The sequence below is a fragment of the Sinohyriopsis cumingii genome, chromosome 13 (assembly GCF_028554795.1).
Source record: "Sinohyriopsis cumingii isolate HCF-2022 chromosome 13, ASM2855479v2, whole genome shotgun sequence".
Lineage (NCBI taxonomy): Eukaryota > Metazoa > Mollusca > Bivalvia > Unionida > Unionidae > Sinohyriopsis > Sinohyriopsis cumingii.
In genome coordinates this window covers 40,235,349-40,257,277 of record NC_142973.1, presented here as the reverse complement: position 1 = coordinate 40,257,277, position 21,929 = coordinate 40,235,349, and positions in this window count along the sequence as shown.

The window sequence follows — 21,929 nt, the reverse complement described above, 5'->3', positions numbered from 1 at the left end:
AAAAACCAGTTAAGGACGAATATTACAAAATCACTGTTTGGGAATTATGACGGCCTGCTAGGTCTCGTAGGTTCACAAACTGACACAGCCGTTCATACCCCGAATAATAAAAACCAATTAAGGCCACAAAAAATTAAAATAGGAAAATAGGAATTAATTAAAACAGGACTCCATAATAACATACAAACAACCATAAAAACAAGTTTTCATTCCAAACCAATAAGATAGGGAATCAAAATAAATAAGGAATTGATGAATAAAAAAAAAAAAAAAAAAAAAAAAAAAATACTCCTAACCGTCTCCTTGTCTCTTAAACAACATCTGGCTGAACTTTTAAATCAAGCTTCCACAGCTATTTCTACTAACATACTCAGCCAAATCCAGGCAATGTTGGCAGACGACACTGAAGAATTTGAAACTTCCACGCTGGCAGCGGCCCTCGAAGTATCATCATCCAGCGGCGATGAAGCTGATGAACCTGCACCACCTAAACAGAGTGGAAAAAAGGAAGGCTCTGTCTACCGGAATATCGGACTGGGAAAGGCAATTGATGATATCAAAAAAGCGGGCCACTTCGTCAATGCCACAAGACCGGGTGTCCTAATGTGACCTCATCGCTGCCGACCAATCGTGGCGGGAGTCACATACTGCTTGGTTTGACACCTGGGGCATTTCAATCCAACTAAGAAACACGAGTGTGTGGTGTGACTATTCCCACTCATGTCTATTAGCCTTTCAGTCAGGTTGTTAAGGACTAGTTAGTCCTACACCTGAGTGGCTAAATTAAAAAGTACTCTTTGAGTACATAAAAGCCTGGGGGATGAGGCTCCTTTTCCTTCCCCCAGGAGTAATTAAAAATCACGCAGTGCGTGAATAAAAAAGTGGTACATGTTCAAAAGAACGAAAACCACTATAATCCAACTAACTAACTAACTCAATTTTGTTTTAGGGGGATGTTTTCCTTCACGTCCGCGCTTTCACTATAAATTGAAACTCGCTGGGCAGTCTAGCTACCCTGTTCATTCGTTGACAAGACAATGAATACCAGAATTGTGAAACTGCTAGAACTCCAGATGCACCTGGAATATGCCAGGCGCATAGTAAATGAAATGGCCGCGGAGGCCATAGTAGAAGAGGCAAGGATAAAGAAAGAAGAGGAGGAGAGAAGACAAAAGGAAGAGGAGGAAAAGAAAATAGGAGAGAGGATGGCTTACAAGATACCAGAGACAGAGGATTGGGGTGATGAAGCTAATCATCCTCCCTCTGCGCTCCCAGTCAAACGAGTCAGCTGGAAAGATTGGAGTAGAAGATGTGTGTGTGGTGCCAGGCCAGGAAGGTGCCAGCATTAGATAGGTGCATCTGGAGTTCAAAAACAAACAGCCCTTTTCAGGGCTACCAAAACCTTTCGAAAAGAAATAGTAATCAATTTGCCAATGTGTGTGTATGTAGAGTAGTGTGAATATAAACACTGACTCTTTTTATTTGTGTGAGTGTGTGTTTTTCATGTGTGTGTGTGTGTGTGTGTGAGTTTGTAAGAGCTCACGTAGGTTAGTGTGGATAGTAGATTTGGGTTTAATTTTAATGCTTTGCGTGTGTAAATAGTAGATTAGGGGTTTGTTTATTGATGATTCACGTATGTGGATAGTAGATCATATGAAATGAGAAAAGTAGGGATGTTTTCCTTCACGTCCGCGCGTTTTAAGTGATAATCTAGGTAATATCAATTTTGTCTTGGGGATGTTTTCCTTCACGTCCGCGCTTTAACTATAAGAACCCACAAAGTTTGATGTTGGAACCATTCTAAGGAATAACTGAGACAAAATGACTCGAGTATCAGTTTTATTTAATCTATTGAGAGACATCTATTTTTGGATAATGGATGTAGAATATGTTGTAGGAAGAATAGAAGAGGAATGGAGGCATGGAGATATGAAAGACTTGGTAACCAGTCAAGTTCAAGGCCTAAAGACAGCAAGATATATCATAGCAGGGATGATAGAAGAAGAAGTCAAAAGTCAAGAGGCTTCATTAACCCACCTTACTTTAGAGTGGGAAGTTTGAAGGAAGCACTGGATCATGTCATCCAAGTCCGGTGCTTCCTAGAAAAGATATTGTACTGGACAGAGTGGAGGAATGTAAAATGGGGGTTGGACAAGATGAAGAAAGGGGAAGATCTGATGAGAAAAGTAATGGAGGAAGAAGTATAGAAGATTAAAGAGAGATGGAGGGAAGAAAGAAAAGATGAGGAAAACAAAAAGAAAAAGGAAGAGTTTGAGAGGCTTAACAACAATTGGATGAAGATACAGACGAAGTTTAGAGAGTTGGGCCATCCTGACTGGTTACCGGAGTCAGATATAAAGAAGAAGAAAGGATTATTAGAAAAGATAAGGGGATGGATGAAGAAGTGGAGGAAATAAAAGAAGAAGAAGAAGAAGAAGAAGAAGAAACCCAAAGGCCCTTTTCAGGGCCACTCATAGGTCTCGAAAAGAGATCGACTTCCAATTGCCTACCCTTTTTTTATTTTTTTATTTTATTTTTTTTTTTTTAAAAACAAAAAATAGAGACCCTCCCTGTTTCAATTTTCGCCTGTTCCCTTTCCATAGACTCATCAGGTCGGGACCCTATTAAAATAGGGTCCCGACCCTGTTCCATTTTCAATTCCCCTTGAGGCTAGAGTTGCCCATGATTTTTTCCCATGTTCAATTTCCCTTGAGGCTAGGTTTGCCCATGATTTTTTCCCATGTTAAATTTCCATTGAGGCTAGGTTTGCCCAAGGGGGGTCTGTAATGCTAATTCCCATTGAGGCTAGGGTGCCCCTATTCACTACTAATGACATTACGAAAAGTCTTGCTAATCGCTTGCGATCAACTGGTGATACGATGGCCGGCGAACTCAACATGAGTGGGAATAAAATTGTTAATATGAGAGAACCAGACTCGAACGACGATGCTGCAACAAAATTATACGTCGACGAGGACTAAGTTAATGGCACTTAATGACGTATTATCTGATTTTAGATCAGATTATGCTACTCATGTGACCGCGTTTACAAAATTCACAGAACCATAAATAGAGCCGCCGGTGAGTTCTTTTGAAATCCAATGTTGGCCAACAATAAACTTGCAGAAATCGAAGAAAAAACAAAGACGATTAAATGTGCCGCATACGACGACGCCCATCATCGTTGTGTACACTGTAGCATCAGGACTCGCAACATGGTCACAGGATAATAACTCCCTCAAACATACCGTTGAGGTCACTAGTGTGTACAGGCTGTTCGTGTTTAATGCTGGAAAACTTAGAATAATTACCCTGTATCCATGGCACCATTCAACCGATGGATTTTCTGAAACTGTGTCAATCGTATTAAATGAAGGCATCTGTACTGGACCCCGAAAAATCAAAAATTACCACGGACACTTACTGGTGGTGTCTGGAATTTGTAGCATCAGTGCCTCAATTGATCGCTTAGAGTATTAATTACTCCTATAATCTCCACTCCTCGCACCATTCAATGAATTACTATTCCACTTACAGATTCGATCAAGCCCGTTATTGGCAACGATTGCTGAGCGATATTATCGGCAAAACAAAAACAAAAATTACCGACGACGTATTGTGGTTATTGACGTTGTTGTCTATGTTGCATTATAGTTGCTGTAACGATGACGGTAATCGGCACATTGACGGCCACGTACGTGATAGCCCCAGTGGTGGGAGTTGGTATGGCTAATATCATAGCCAAGAAATTATCGACATGTGCGACTGATACATTACTCTAGTATACAGAGTTGCTTTCAACGGCATCACATGCGTACACTAGATTATCATCGCTCGTATCGTCGTCGTTAAATGATGGTATAATTACCAACTGCGAATTAGATACGATGACTAAAATTGACTATGACGCAATTGGAGAGGGTCAGTGCCTTCACCACTAGCCTCGGGAAGACCTCAGTTAAAATCAAGTGTATAAAATAAATGGCGATGGCAAACCACGCAATTCGAATATTACTAGAACAAATAGCTGCTAATACAGCACCGTCCATAACAACAATGATATCAGGGGCGTCAACGCAACCAGAATTTGATATTAGTTTCCCTACACCGATTCGAGCACCGAACGATAAGGTCTCTTGAAATACCACTGGCATAATTGTGAGTGTATAATAGTTGACCCAATATTAGATCAAACTCGTTTGGTGGACTATCAGCCAATACTTCAATTGTATTTGCGTATAAAAATAAATCGGATGGAAGCCCCGACTGGAATATTGTTAGTACCCCTACAGGCAGTTTCAAATCGAACAAATCAATGATGAATTTCAAACTTTCTCGCGTGGGAACTAGGTAAAAAAGAAAATCCTTGGATTTTCCGCGCTAGTATCACAGGTAGTACTGCGAGCAATCCATGTGTGTATGTGGATAAAAAAAATATTTAGCATTTGGGACGACGTCGACGGAGATTATAAAATCGATGACGACTCACTGATGAAATCTCGCTCGAACAGAAACACATGCAGCAACAATTACGAAAGATGTTAGCGCAGAATGCGCTTGAATATAACAACGATGGCTTTCGACAACAAACCATTACTACGATACAACATCTAAACGCCGTGGTCGCTGACGCTGATATGTTGCAGCGGTCAGTGTTAGATACAGTAGCGCAGCCAGTCAAACAAGTGCAGGTATCCAATGATACGCTAAAGCGTTCGGACGCATTTTACGGGGGCGGGTACAAGAAAAAGTTTCTCAACTATTGTAAGGTCCCCGAAGCCGCGCTACCGACTTTTAAGTTACCCGGACTTGACATTGATGGAATGAAAAAATCTGCCACAGATATCATCGACGAACAGTTTTCTGCTATCGTCACTGCATCGCATACAATTTCGGACACACCAAAGATACTCAAACACAATAACGACCCCGATGGGGGTGGACGACATATATCCCGTGGTGTTGTCATGATCACTTCCACGATTTCTGTCAACTTAGTCGCTGATGTTGTCGATGGAAGCTATCATGCAGATCCTGAATAATCTAAACAAGCAGTACAAGGGTATATTCTGCATTTCTTTACTACAGAGCCTCCCCCCCCCCCGCCACCTGATTAATCTAGTTTCCGTAAATCCAGTGTATTTGCGAACGCATAGCCCATCATTGTCCCTTAAACACTTTCGTCTCACATTCCAAAATAATCATCTTTTTGACACGAGAAATGAAATACTATTGATTAGTCTTTATGTGCAAGATAAGTTCGTCTAATGATACTTGTCTTATCCTTGTCCTTGGACAACGGCCCCCCCCCCAAAAAAAAGGGGGGGGGGATAAAAAAACATATTTATTATTATTATTTTTTCTGTTTTTACTATCCCACCATCCTCTTCCTGGTCTGAACGCTTGTCCGCCGAAAAAAAGGGTGAACTTGATTGTTTATACTTCGAGGATAACTATAAAATCAAACAACCACTGCTCCCCCCAGTGTTAACAACTGGGACTACTACTGATACAAAATAATACTACAACGCACTCTATTGTTTGTTTATTGCGGTGCCGCTCAGTAGGTCACACAAAAATCCAGTCTCAGGTATTCTGTGTCACAACTTATCCACGCTGGCGATTTTCACCAGCCCTCACAGTGATTCGGCTTTGCTGTAAATATGGAACGTTGGAGGAGTCTTTGGCACTGTGCGTTCGGATTGTTTCCAGTGAATCGTTTCACGATCAAGCATTCATTTATTTAAATGTCTTAATTTAAAATTAATCTGTTTGTTTTTTTATATACTTCATATTCAGCAGATAACGCCGACCGGATTTTCTCAGTTGCATTTGCGGGGGGGGGGGGAGGCAAAAAAAAAAAAAAAGGATTTGTGAATCATTCACACGTGCAAGAGATAACATCATCGCGTGTTGAATTAACTTAATAAGCCGATATTCCCTGGGGAGCGTATACTTCTCCTCGGGTTTTAGTTCTTGTATTGTTTCAAAAAGATGGTATTATTATTATATGAATTAAAATATACAGCACGAGCTGAGTTTTTTGCTGAGCCAGTTTAGCGTATTGCCAGCTGTATTGCCAGATCATATACCAATTCATGGGGGGTCCCTTTCGATGCATTTTTGTTTGTGCCAATTCACGGAGCCCCCTTCAATTAGTTTTTCTCAATTGCTGAGCGTCCGGACTGTTGTCGCTTAAATATACAGCCAGGGGAGCTAAGTTTTTACTTTTCGATTTTTCTTCCATTGTATTTCTGGTCACATCTTTTATCTATCGTAGGCTTATAATTTCGGGGTACCGTCTGTTTTGTTTTCCATAAATGGAGTGGGGAAAAATTTGCTTTCCATTTATGGTCATAAGGAGAGGCCCCCCCCCCCGGGGAATTCATAGATACGAAACCGAAATGCTAGAAATTCAGAAGGTTGTCCAAAAATTTCTCGCGCACTCTCATAGGCTCTACAATCAACAGGGCGCGCACTTTCTGACAGTCTTTTGCACTTCTACCTCCAGGCAAACCCCTGAGGTGCTGAAAAAAAATCGCATCACCATCAGTTTCAGTTTTGAACGTGGTAGGTGTGCGCAAATTATCAGCTATCACTACGTTTTCCGGTTGACTTTCGACCGCTTTGCCTGCGGCCTCCTACCAATAAATAACTTCAGTTTAAAACCGGCCAGCAATATGGCGCGTCCGGGGGTCGAACCGATGTTAGTACAGAGCTAAACAGCGTTAGATTTCTCCCAAAGACATTTACCTCTCGACTCTCGGCGCTTCCAACGAAACCTTCTGAATTTTATAATGCATACCTAAATATCTGCCGACGATAACTCAATAATTGTTTTACATGCTGACGACTATATATCATTTATAATTATCGCTTCTGTGCGTGGACATGTTTTTAGTTGAAATAAAAATATATTAAGGGTGCTATTTTACAAACATTTACAAAAAATATACATTCAAGTTTTTATCACGTCTTACACAGTAAATGTTAGGGCGCTTTGAGTCTCAGAGTTACATCCCCTTCACAAGTTCGCACTGTGAAGATTGTTGTTGTTATTTATGGACACAAATAAATATTGAAATTTTATTTCCTGATTATATTTCTTTGACAATGTCGAATTTAGCATCCCCTCTGTCACAGGCTGTAGTGAAACTGGGAAGATACCGAAATATTTGATGGAAATATTATTTTGTCGTCTGTTTGTGGATTTACAGACACTACACACCGTGGGAGTTTTATGGCATTTTTCCCCAACGTTTCCTCGCTTACAAATAATTTCGGGCTGTGTAATAGCCTGAATATTCCCAAGACAATTATCGAGTTTATTCGAATCAATATGATCCACCACAAAGCCATCGGCGATCACACCTTGGTAACATTCGTACACAAATCTAGCAGAGATAAGTTTTTCTTCCCCTAACACTGAACATAGAATAACTAGTTTACATAGGAAAACCGACTGTTGTTTTATTTGACAATTTTGAATCACACCCTCCCGCGATGCTTCATTATTTCTGATGACAGGATGTACTCGGAAAGTTTGTGATCCAACTTTATCGTCGTTGTTTCCTTGCTCCATTTGTATGATAAATTTTATGATCGCTCTAAGAAGACAAAAACAAACAAACCAGCAATATTATCGCACTGGATCCGCTAAGCGGACCACCGACTTTACTTACGGTTGTTGATGCTGGTATCCACGATATTAATATCAGTGCAGGTTGCAATGGACGATCCCAAAAATCTAGCGAGATAGTCGCGGACATTCTACGACTGGAGTGTTTTTAGTTGGAGGAGCCATTTTTAAAAAATCATAATACAATTTTAGCGCTCCGTATTTTCTACCTCCACACGCCACGCACAACATCGTCGCCCCCGGAATCCCATGTTACATTTCAAACACTGTTTTAGTCCAAGACTCCTCTTTCACACACTTCGCATATGATAGGCACAATAGGTGCCCTAACACGCCTTTGCACACAGGGTGGTGGATCCAATCGGTAACCATTTGCAAATATTCTTTGCTCGAGACATTTGTGCATCAATTAAATCGAAGTTTAATTTAAAAATATAATATGTTTCTTAATTATATAATAGAGGAATTAACACGTGTATCTGCGATCGGCCCAGGGCCCTTGGCCCTCGGAGTGGGCGATTCGATCTTGACAGATTGACGACGACACCCCCAACTGCGGGTCCAGGTGTGGACCGTAGCATACTAGCAGCTGGGGGTCATTTGAAATTGCATAGTAATATAGTAATAGTGCCTGGGTGGTTGTTTCAGAGTGATGATGAACAACGACGATTTGACCAATTTGTGCGACCGTGCGGTGATGTTTATCGTGCTGAATCTCTTCATGCAACGATGACTAAAGTCGCAGGAAAATATAACAACGACAACGAAGAGATAGAACGATTACCGAGTAATTATTTTACTGTTCCGTCTGTGGTCGCTCATCTTGCTCAGACGAAATTTCATGGAGACCAAGGCAAAAAAAAAAATGCATCGAGGATATTCAGCGATCGTGTGTCGAGTATCGTCATGGAGGGTTATGGAATGCCAATATGTTTTCAAAGAAATTATCTCCGTTGATATGGTTGCATGTTACCCTGGAAGTTGTCTTGGGATGGGTGAATGTGCACCGTATTTTAAGTGATTTTGGCATCCTACCCGTGAGATGCCTAGGGTATCGATAAATGGATCCCTACAAGATTTCGACCTGACAGGATTTGCATTCGTTGAGTCATTTGAACTTGCTAAGGGGATTCCTCCTTTTATTGTTGCTTGGTTTTTCCTACGTTTTAATAAACCCGAACCAGAGATAAATTCCAACGATTACTATGCAAAAAATGAACGTGTCTGGGTTCAATATAGTATTATTACGATATATACTAGCTGCGGCGATATTGTTATTGCTGACAGTGAATGAAGCAATGATGTATTATCGACCACAAAAACAAGTTTGGATGCCAGAACCCGAAAGTGTCAGCGGCATTGAGTTATCTCTGGCAAAGGATTTGGATAGAAAAATCATTGGTAAATTTACACAAGGAGCCTCATCTAATCACGTTCTCGTATACAGAGAGTGTATTCTTGAACGATGGAACCAGGCTGGGTACTATTTTGTGTTATTATGATGTGAATTCGATGCAATATACTCATTTAAGACTTTCGATGCTAGCATATATTTCCAAAAATCTAATATCAATGATCAACAGATTTCATGGTACAGCGGTAAGAGTCTCCACAGATTCATTTTATATCGATAAAACAAACATTGGATTGTTAGATGAATGTGATATAAGTGCAGGAGATGCTCATGAGAACGCTAGCGTTCCTGGGGCGTTGACGCCCTGGGGTAGTTGGCGAGTCAAGAATGAGACTATTATTATTCTGATTATTCAGAATCTGCAGATTATAAGCCGCTACCTGAATAATACAGGAACTCACAGTTGTCACAACCGTCATCAGCGCCATCTGTACATGATCTTGTTGCTAGAATGGCCGTTCCGGTAAAACGGCACGCGTAATAAATCTGCTCCTGAACAATGATATGGTTGTGCTGACTCGGACTCACCGGCTCGCCAGAGAGATGAAACAACGAGGTGTTAAGTCATATACCTATCACAGTTTCTTTCAATGGAAGGGAGACGCATGGACCCCAGAACGAATGGGTGAGAAATATATCCCTAAGATTATTATCTGGGATGGGATTTGCACAAGATCCGTAGATGTGTTAAAAATGTTTCTGCAATGGTTGTTAACGAAAAATACCGCAGTTATTAAATGCGGCGATCACGGCCAACCCCAACCCCGCCCTTTGTCGGCGAATCTCCACATCGCTGGTTAAAAGAATCTATCGATTATTATGAGGAAATGCTCGAAGACCACAGGGCAATCGATGAGTCGTTGAAAGAATTTAAAACGTTAATACGACTACATCCAAATAGCGTCCACTGCACGATAATGCGTAAAGTCATTTCAGAAACAACGAACAAGGATTTTTTTTATGGCATCCCAGTGACCTGATAGTTGCATCAAGGAAATATGTCCGTGATTCGCTTCAGCAGAAACTATTTCTGCTGCATCGAGAGAAATATCCAGGTATACGTGTCCCATTGTATTATTGCCTAGCAGATACACGTAAATAAAATATTGATCTATCGATGCCTGGGACCCATGGGAAACAAAAACTTGTATTGAATGATATTATTGTCGTCGATGTGGATGTGGTTGAGAAAGCACTGGCGGCTGCAGCATCGTGCTGGACCCTAGCATATGCTTTAACTATTCATTCATTCCAAGGATTAACTATTTCTGATACTACGATTTGTATCATAGATGACCGTATCGAATGGTCAAATTTAGTTCATCTAGATGTAGCAAGAGTGACGAAAATGTCTCAGCTACGGATGGTTATTCCTAAATTTATTCAGGATAAATCCAACGATAACTGTACCATTGTGGACAAAGATCAAACTTCGGGCAATGGAGATGATATAATAATAAGGAAAACAATTTACCACGTGAAAATTTTATGTGTGGTTACACTCCGGAGTGGATCAGTTGCTCATTTGTTTGCCGCCACCTTCAGGCTCCCCAGCTTCATATAATTATCTGACAGTCACATTACCTAGTAACAGTTGTTTTGAGAAAGATTCATGTCGTTGTACTTGATTGCATTAATGAGTCTCATGGAAATTCCGCGTGTAATTTCATTATTTAATTCGGCAATCACACTTGGAAGTCTTGTAGCCCATCCACGAAATCTTGTGTTTGTGGAAATTTGTTGAGCGTGTTGATATCCAAATAATCGCTTGATCACGATGTAACGCAGTGTGTCTTCGTCTGATTTTGACGTTATGTTGTTTCATCATCGGCGTTACTCCAATTCTTTGCCAGGATCAACCTGTAGTAACTGTAGCCATTGCAAGGGCCCTCGTCGATAAATTCGTTCAAACGCATACGCAACTTCGGTTTCTATTTTAGCGGATAACGGTTCTGCTTCTTTGTATATACTTGCAACGTCAACAACAGTTAATGCATATTTGTATGTGCGTGATCCGCTTGCGGATCGATGACATCTATGTTTTAATAGTATCGTGCGGTAAAAACAAAATATCTACCTGATGAACTTCATTGGGGGTACTGACATCAAAATGTCCATATTGAATTTGTTTAGGGGGTGGTAGGTAAATTTGTCATATTGCCTGTCGTGCTAACCAATCTGCAGCAAGAGCACGTGTATTACCTGCAACGGCAGCAAGTTTAATAATAGCATCCCCACCCCTCCATTATCCCTTTGGGCTCTAATAAATTGACTCCATTATTATAATAATTATCGGCCGATTGATTACCTAGCCCATAACACTAATTTACCTTTCATCCAAGATCATTTCAGCCATTTAGCTAGTGATTCTTGCAGACTTTTAGTTTTTTTTACTGACTTTAGCTTGTGTTTCAACTTCACGTCTGCGACATGTCTTTGTTGTAAATCTGGACTTGTATACGCGACATCATGAACATGACACGCATGATCAATCGCATTCACTGGAGACTCCTGGTTTGGGTCGATTTCGCTCATCGAGTTTCCGTTTTAAGGTGTTGTCTATTGTTTTATTTGTGTCAGAAATGTTTATCTTGATGAAATATCTTGTAGTAAAAAGAATAGAGTGTTAATACAAATGAAATTTTAATTATTTTTGTCCATATTACGTTTGATATTATTGTATTAGTTTTGTTATCATTAAAGATCTCTACCAATTATATGTTTTACAATAATCATTTAGAGAAAAAGTATATATATATATATATATATATATATATATATATATATATATATATATATATATTCAAGGCATAAGACTCAAAATGTTTCAATTAATTATCAAATATATTTTACTTAATTGGGTTTTATTGTTTATTTGCTTTTTTCAGAATTTTATGAGGTTTAAATTCAGAAATTCTATGACAATATGAATTGGTAAACCTTAATTACTTTTGGCGTGAAGAAATATCATTTCATGTTTGTTTTCATGTGCAGTTTTATTTATGGAATGCTCATTAGATTTCCTTTAAATATATTAAAATTCATTACAGTCGTACTCTTTGGTGTTATGTTTTTTCCCCGGTTACATGATTGCTGTTGAGACTGGTCGCCTGTCGCAGCCCCAAAAAATGTTAAAATGCCCATTCTATCACCTTTTTGACCTAGGGAGTTTTCCCCTCAATCCTTCGTCTGATACTTGTATTTATGATCGTTTATTTTGTATTTCAATATCAGAAATATACCAATGCAAGAATACGCAAACGGAAGGGATTGTATTATCAACAATCAATCTCTTTACGCCAGAAGAAAGTGGGATACAACGATGAAATGATTTGTTTGGAAAATTCATTGTAAATGTTAGAAGTTATATATGACATTGTATAAACGGCTTGAATAATGAATCCTTATTTAACTTGGGACAGAAGTTCGACCAAGGTGAAAGTTAACTTTGTATTTTCTTCAAAGTTCATTACATGTCCTTCAGGGCTCTCTGGGACCCGAGCTTCTAGGTCAAATACGCGTCACATTCGAAAAACGCACCATTATTCTTCCCAACACATCCTGTGAAGCGATTAATTTCCTCCCAGGACTCCTTCCTCTTTTTATAAGTTGGTCTGCCATGGCCAACCTGTAGAAGAATCCGAGTTTCCTCTAACCCTTCCCGCCCCATTTTTGATATTTGGAGATTTAAAAGTCCAAATATATAAATATGGGGTGGGAAGGGTCAGAGCAAACTCGGAGTACCTGCAGAATAGCTAAAGGCTAGACAAAAGTAAAAGACACGAAGCCAGTATCATTAATTAACAGTTATTCCTTATTGTAATCATCTTGCGAAAAGAACTGCCCCTCTACAGAATACTCTGACATGACTTCAAAGAGACCGATGTTTAGTGAGTGTGTATATAAATAACTGCAATGGCTCGGAAAGTAAACGATGCCATTTTTTGTTGTAGTGGTATTGAAATTAAAACGGTGACGCATCTTCACAAGCCAAGTTTCTAATATGTTAGACTATCTAAACATTGGCGGATCGATCAGATATTTAAGTGCTTTGCACTAGCGATATCTATTGATTTCACAAGTTTCCTCCCTTAGCATGCAATGCCAACCAACCAATAACGTGTAACAGCAGAGGCGGGAAATGGTGGAGGCAATAGACATGAAAAAAGATACTTTGCAAGTTTAATATCGAAAGTAGGACTACATACCAGAAAGAAACGATTACAGGTGTACTTGAGGAAAAGGATGTATTCGTGTCAACACGGACACTCAAAATGGAAGTACTAACTTACATATATCAGCCTTTAGCCATCACGAATTTAACCCAGATTATTTAACTGGAGTTCAGGGTTATCGTCAATCTGATTGAAATCAGATCGCCGCTGTCCTACGTGAAGATCGGACGACGACGGCTTAAGGGTCATGTTCTGTTGACCTTTGAATTAAGCCAATGGAAATGCAGCTTTCAAAATCTGAAAGTGAATCAAATCGTTCGGTACATATTCATGCTCTTCATCTACGTTTGGAGACTGAGCAGTGTGGATTATGAGCATGAATATGTATCAGTCTATTTTAAAGCTGGGTGCTTAGATTATCCAACATTTGAAATGCTATAAACATGTGCCGTTGTATGCTGATACAGTGTTAAGTGCTCATTTGCCAATATAATTCTCATCTGACTTCACTTTGTGCAGAATCTATGGTCATCGCGAGAAATTAAATTATAGATGTTCCATCAGACATAATACATGATGTTCAACTTGTGCCTGTGTCCACTGATGGATTCATTGATGGCATCCAAAATGTCAATTTAGATATCACAACTTTACCATCAGTGGAAACATTATCACGCCAAACTGCCTCGTTTGCGTTGCCCTTACGTTTTAACACTATTGTGTCCTTCGGCCCTAAAATAAAACTTTACGAACATCTCCAAAAAACCGAAATATGTGTGAGAGTGGATTTTTGTAGGAAAACTCTACTGCCTGATTTTGAGGGTGTCTCCTTACGCACTGTACAAGACTGCTTGTGTCTTTGATGAACATTATGACCGGGCCAGCAGACTTCATAATAACGGGCGAGTCTGATAATTGTTGTAGCAACGTCCATATTATCAAGAATCGTTTCGATTTCCTTTCTGAAGATGAGATAATGTGCGCTCTTTAACAGTACCATTATGCCACTGTTGAGAAATCCGACTTTGTTGTTGTGTCTACTGGCCTTTGCTTGTTTGGATCCCTAGCCTCATATGAGTAGTGCTGATGATGTTGCTGGCTTCTATCTTCCATCACAGGAAGTGCTTCCATTCTTAAACGCGAGATCAGATGCATCTTTTAAATAGACCTTTTTTATAAAGCAAAGCTTCGATTAATACCTTTTAGGGGACACCTGTAATCGACTTCCCAATGTCAGATTTGCTATAATTATTTTGAAAACCTTTGTTGAACAGCTACATTGATGATTTTACTAACCGGAACGGGCATTATTTCTGGTGAAGGTTATGTATCTGGAATCGCCTTTGGTTGTCGAGTCCCTAGATCTCGAATTTATTGAACTGCTTGCAATTGCAGATTTTTGTATGCTACGAACGAATCATTTTGCGACTTTTTAAGTAAACGGTTCAGTGCACGATGATAATTCCGCAAGCACCTTTTTTCTTTTGCACCTGCAAACAATCCTTGCACAGCATCGCCAAGGACAGTTCCATTATATGTCCGTAAACGAGTTTGCTCGTGTTAACAACACGCACTGGTATTACACCTCCATGTGCAATTGTCATTAAAATTTAAACGCCAGGTCGATCTCCAATGTACATTTGTATAGCCAAGGTTTCCACGCACATGTCTAACATGTACCCATCTGGATCAATTAAACAAAGGTTTGTCAATCGGGGATTGTGGCATGGAAAATATACCGACATGGGAGTAATTGATATCAAATCACCTGGGACCTCAGTAGGAGCAAACAAAACAACATAAATCCATACGACGCTCATATTGTTGAAGCTGAGGCTTCATAACTACCACTAATGTGCATCACAGGTTAGGTTAATCAGAGTTGTCAAGGTAGTCCTGAAAATATAAGGTGCGAAATTGTAACTCATATAGTCAGAGAAGGATTTGTTTGTTTGGGGAAATATCAATAATATCTGTAGACCAACCAAGAACTGCTCTTATCAATGACTGCGCAATACCAACTGCATACTTTTTAAAATTAAAATAAGGTCTCTTTTCTTTTCTGACTTGTCCCCCGGTGGTTAGTTTATGTGGATCATTTTTGTGGTTGTTTATGTGGATAATTTTTAAGTCTATCTGCAGAGGTCTGTTACAGTATAAAAAAGCATAATTGACAAGCCATCAAAGATCTGACTGTCCCGAGAAGCGGACCCAGTTTTATTCTGTTCCTACAACTTTCTATATATATATATATATATATATATATATATATATATATATATATATATATATATATATATATATATATAAAACTAGTTGAAACACAATTTAAAGGTTTAATTCCTGTAGGAACAGCCATGTAAAGTTTTGCAAACACAATGCTTTTGTGTTTTATTTGTTTGTCTTGTCAATGTTTTGTATTTGCCTTTGAGAAAGACTCATTAAATGTCGAAAGCACTCATGCTAGTTAGATACTAGTTTTGCACTGTTCATTGTCAGTTTATTGCATACATTATTTAAGGATGCAAATTTCTGTTGATCTAAGAAGAGCACATTAACTTGGAGTCAGAGAATACTTAATTAGATTTATGGGGACAGGTGCTTATTAAATCGCTATAGTGTAATGATTTCTAATGTCTGTTTTGGGAGAAGTGATTCTTAATTAAGTCTTCATTTATTTAACTGTCCAGACAAACTGGAAAGAAGAGGTTAACTTCTATCTTTGTATCGAAAATGTCAGATTTGAAATTGACCAAAATCAGTTATTTGAAAATCTAGAAGTCAGACTGACCGCAATTTTGGCACCAAGATATAAAAGGCGGTAGATATATTTAATTCTGATTGGTTACACTAAATAAGGGGCGTGTTTCCCACACAAAATTTCCTAGCTTTAAAATTGTCCTCATCGAACACTCTGCATTTTTCCTGGAAGAGTGAAAATATAAGGGACTCCGATGAGATTGAATTTACGAGAAATTCTCTTGTAAAACATTTATCCAGGGACCAGATGTCTGAAAAGTCAACGGACACAATTCAGTGGTAAAAGCATACAAAGCTTGAAAGCAGAAAGGGAAATAGCTCGACTGATGTATCCATGTACCTACTTACCCAAGTATCTACGTACTTACGTATCCACCTACCCACACAAAGTTTGAGGGCCAAAAAGAGGCGAAACAGTAGAGAGGTTTGAGTAGGGAAAAAACAAAAGAACATAGAGGAAAAACCACAGTGAATTTGGAGTGGACTGGAATAAGCAGGTTGTGAAGTTATACGAGGCAGTGACTTCGATTGTTCACTCGATTATATGATGAACTAATTATATTATTTAAAACAGATCGGCTATTTATACAAATATATTTGTGTTTGAAATTAGGTGAAAGATTTATTTAAAAAAGAGTGTATCTTCCTAATGGAATGTATTATCACAGTTGTTTATGTAACTGATAAATTGTTCTTTTTTCTTCATGTCAATCTGTTATATATCTGCTCAGATATCTATTTATTCCACCTATAAGATTCACACATTATATTAATATTACTCGCTCTGTGCAATAACACCGAGGGCGATCATCTCCTAGATAATGAGAACCGAACAAAGCGGACAGCTGGTAAAAAGGTACAATCCACCAATCAACATCACCCACAAGCACCTCTACTATATATATATATATATATATATATATATATATATATATATATATATATATATATATATATATATATATATATATATATATATATATAAACTTTGAAGAAGTTCCAAGTGTTTGAGAGCAGCTGAACATAAGATACGTCGCACACCATACTCTGCTGACATCGTTGACAGTTTCTGGCATATTTTGTTTGTCAAGGTTGTCAAGTTGTTTTATCCCAACCGGTTTGATACTTTTGTAGGGGTCCTCTAGTCAATTCAATAGTGAGAAACTATATGGGTCTTTAGTGACCTCAGCAATCATATCATGAAACACATCCCATGGGTGGTGGCTGCACACTATGTCTACTGCATGTTTGCAAGACCATGACCAATGTCATTAATGTCATCAACATGTTACAAATGTCTCAGATCACTTCAGGCATGTGTGCGTATCATTGTGCTAAATAGATCAAATCAACGTTTTTGTGTCGGGGAATTATTCTCACAGGAATAATTTGGTGTTCAAGCATTACCTCGTCATATATGACAGGATTATTCTAATTTGAATCAAGATTGTCAGTGGTAGAAGCTTTATCGATTGTGGAGAAAAAAAATCAGCCGTCTATGATTTACTTCTTGGTGATGACTGAAGCGCTACTGTAAAATCCCTGAGTATATCATAACACAGTTGATGATCAGCTAATGGTGCAATCACGTACAACCGATTCCATGTTAGCCATCTCAAAATCACATCCAACAAGTTTTTCCTGATCCAACCATACCAATGATCAATGAAGGATCAATGAGGGAACGAGTTTGGAAAAATGCCTGGGTGTCTGAATGGTTTAGACCTTTCTTGCACGGAAAAGTCAATGACGGTGAAAGCAGAATTTTCTTTTTAAAGCTTCAGAGAAATTTCTTTTTCGAAAATGTCAGCATGGTTGTTGTATGTAACATAATCATGTCTTCATATGCATGTGATCCTGCATGAAGATACGTACTGCAAATCCAACTCACGTTCAAACATGTAATAACAGAGCCACCATCAAAGGAACTTGTGTTCGATGTGGAGCTAAACAAGTTTATAGCTTCAGTTGATTTTTCCTATGTAGGACAATAAGTCAACCATCAAACTTTTGGGATTCAAATGCTGGATCTGCAATAAACCTTCAAAGTGTATCTTGTTCAATATCACAAACAATGTCGACTTGAATTCGCTTTAGAAAATTCTCCTTTTTTTATATATACGAAAAACGTGTTTCTTCATGAGCTTAAAAGTCTTTCTCCAACTTTTTTAGCATCCGTTTGAAAACTGGTATTCATATGTATGTAAGGCTAACAACAAGCTTGTTGGTGAAATCCAAGGACTTTACTTACATGCATTCCTAATCACAAATACAACTGCAGATTTCATATGTGTACTGCATAAATATTGCCAGTTATATAAGGATGAAGAGAAAATTCCACTTAAAATTCAAATTGAACTGACATTTCAAATTAAGGACATAAAGCAGTATTGTTGCACATACAAATGAATAACTGGACAGAAATTTCTATAGCTTTTAAAAAGAATTTATTTCATCGGACCCTGTCATTGCACAACTGCCCCTAGGGTAAGGCATATTCAATAGACTCAGATAATGTCCTCATTAGAACAAAACAAGGGGATAATATTTACAAAATGGAGGATTAACATGCATGAATATATCAATTTAAAATTTTACAGTAAAAACAGCACATACTGAAAATATAAAAATGCAGAAGAACATATGCTAATGACCATGGAATTTACTTGTTAAAAATGAGGACCTGACTGTGCCAATTGATCTGGAGCTAATAAAAAATTAAAATATTTGTGTATATTCATACAATCTGATCAAATAAGTCAATAAACATTTATTGATCTCCTTTTCCTAATAGTTCATATTATTTACAAATATAACATTTCTGAATTAAAAAAAATCAATCTTTTACTTGGATGAGTAACCTACCTTTCCACTTGAGGCTGGAGTGGAGGAGGGAAAGTATATACCATGATGTGACATTAGAATATTAAACAATATATCATTAGTTCTGTATAATGCTCACCTAAATATGAACAGCATAGACTCTCAGGTAAATTGGGGTCAAGGTCTCCAGATTTTTAAGTAGAATGAATGTGACCTTGACCTCTCAGCACATTCCCTGAAGTTTATCTAGTCAGAGCTGTTTGCAGTTGGGTACACATTACACACACAGATGACTAGAAATGTGTTCATTGAAAATGGATGCCCAACAACAGTGCCCAAAATGGCCTAAATGCAGAACTTCAGCAAAGCATAAAAAAGTAACAATATACATGTTCCATACTCTCTCATGCAAACATTTTCAAGGAAACAAAATACAGAAATCACATGTATGGAAAGATCTTGAGATGTTTATGAGAAATGATAAGAATTAAGTTTTGCTGTGCATGTATCTACAAATTAAAAACAAGTTTGCCTTCTTTTAAAAAGATGGACAGATTCTCATGCTAGACATCAAAAGAAATGGTTAATTGGGTTGACATACATCAAAAGTACAGAATAAACATGGAATGTAATATCACTGATACATGCGTGCATGTGTATTTGTGTATGCTAGTTATTATTCCCATGTGCTATATGGGGAAAAAAGTTACAGCAATGTCCATCTGACTGTCTGTCCATAAGCATTTTAATTTCTTTAGCATAAGTCTCAAAATATTCAAATCAAATGTGGTACACCTATCAAGCAATTTGTGTTGATGTGTCTTTGATGCTAAGAATTTTCTGCATTTAATAATTTGCATATTACCATGGAAACAAAATGTAGCATAAGTAGTATGTACATTGAGAGTGCAGGACCATACAGTATTAGTGTTATGCATGGCAAAGATTGATGATGACAGACCATAGTGTACATTTGGTATTAGTGTTGACTTAAGAGACCATGGGTGGGGTGGGTGAAATATGTCATCTATAGGTGACTCTTATTATTAATCTATTTATTAGAGCAATAAACACAATTCATCGGTACCATGGCCCTGTTGATGAAAAAAGGAATGGTTGTTAAAATTTAGCAGGTGTTTAAATCTACTGGGTGTTGATCAATAATTTCCCAGCTATTTCTTACAAGTCTGAGAAGTCAACTTTTAACATCTGAAAATTCATGCAGACATTTTGCTATAGGGTATTCTTTTATCCCATGAAGTAGAACTGTTCAAATGGACATGAAATCTGAATTTCAGAATAATGACAACAATTTAAACTGTCTAAAGAGAGATGATCAGATCATTGCCACATTGAGGATAACTGGTCAATTTGCCTTCAGAAATTAAAATTGTCATTGATGTAACAAAACTGAATTCCTAATGAAAATTCACCAAATGAAAATGAGAAGTTTAGAGCCACCATCACTGAAATTATGTCAAGAAGTGATGGCAATCCTGGCACTAATACTAAATTAGCTCATGTACAAATGTCATCAAACAGTGAAATGCCTAGAGCCAGGCCATAGTGCATGTACAACTGTCATCAAACTGTGAAAAGCATAGATCCAGGCCATAGTGCATGTACAACTGTCATCAAACAGTGAAAAGCATAGATCCAGGCCATAGTGCATGTACAACTGTCATCAAACTGTGAAAAGCATAGATCCAGGCCATAGTGCATGTACAACTGTCATCAAACTGTGAAAAGCATAGATCCAGGCCATAGTGCATGTACAAATGTCATCAAACTGTGAAAAGCATAGATCCAGGCCATAGTGCATGTACAACTGTCATCAAACTGTGAAAAGCCTAGATCCAGGCCATAGTGCATGTACAAATGTCATCAAACAGTGAAAAGAGTTAATCCTGGCCATAGTTCATATACAACTGTCATCAAACAGTGAAAAGTGTATATCCGGGCCATAGTTCATATACAACTGTCATCAAACAGTGAAAAGTATAGATCCAGGTCAAAATTTCACACTAACATTGTAAAAGTTTCTCATCAAATTGAAATCCTTCATTACTGTGCATATTACACTTCAGCCAATATCAATAAAACATTTCTGAGATAAGGCAAGATTCTGAAAGGAAAATTCAATATTTTATAACTGCATTTTAATCCCTGATGCATGTTGAATGTTCTGTGAAAAACAATTGTTACCAAACAATTAATAAGAATAATATTTAAACAACTCAAATTAGGGAATAGATTTTGAGATATTTAAAGATGATCCTTTAGTTTCAAACTTAATTGGTTCTCCTCTTACCTAAAGTGCAAGCCATCCAGAAAGGCTGACCCAGGTATTTGATCTATAACCATTGTGTTGAAACCATTTTCCTTCTTCAGTTACAATAAACCTGACCTTTAAACTTTTGTTTCTAAAACTCAACAGGCTTCTTCCCTACCCCAAATGCATGACATCCACAACGTTTGGTAAAGGCTGATTGTGTAAGACTAATGTTATTATGCAGACGGAAAAAGGCAACAGATGTGCAGATGGACATATGGACAGATGTCCTAACATTATATGCTTTGCCTTTTGGCACGCATGTAAAAAGAGAAATCTTATGAGTTGATATCAATTTGTGCCTCACCCTTTCTATCACAATTTTCCAAAAGATAAAAAATTTTCAAAGAATTTTGAATATCTTTGAAATAGAAATATTATTAATAGTAAAAAATAATCTTCAGAAAAATTCCAGTCAACAAGCATCACCATCTACATTTATGAAAACAAAATAAGTAATACAAAAAAAGAGGTACCAACCCATACTGAACATTTGGATGAGAGGGAATTTTTCACAATATAAACTATGCCTTGAGAAAAACAAAACACAAGGAAAAAAAAAAAACTTCAGTAAAAACAAATAAAATTAAGAACATTTAAACATTATGAAATTGTATCCTTGAATATGCCATGAAAATGGCCCAGAGTAAGTAAAAATTAAAAAGATTACACATAATAGAAACTATTTTTGTACAATCACAGAAATAATGAACACACAGCAAAACTTTGTTACTATATTTAATTCAGATGAAATTATTCTCTCTTCCATGTGTCTCAAAAGGTATG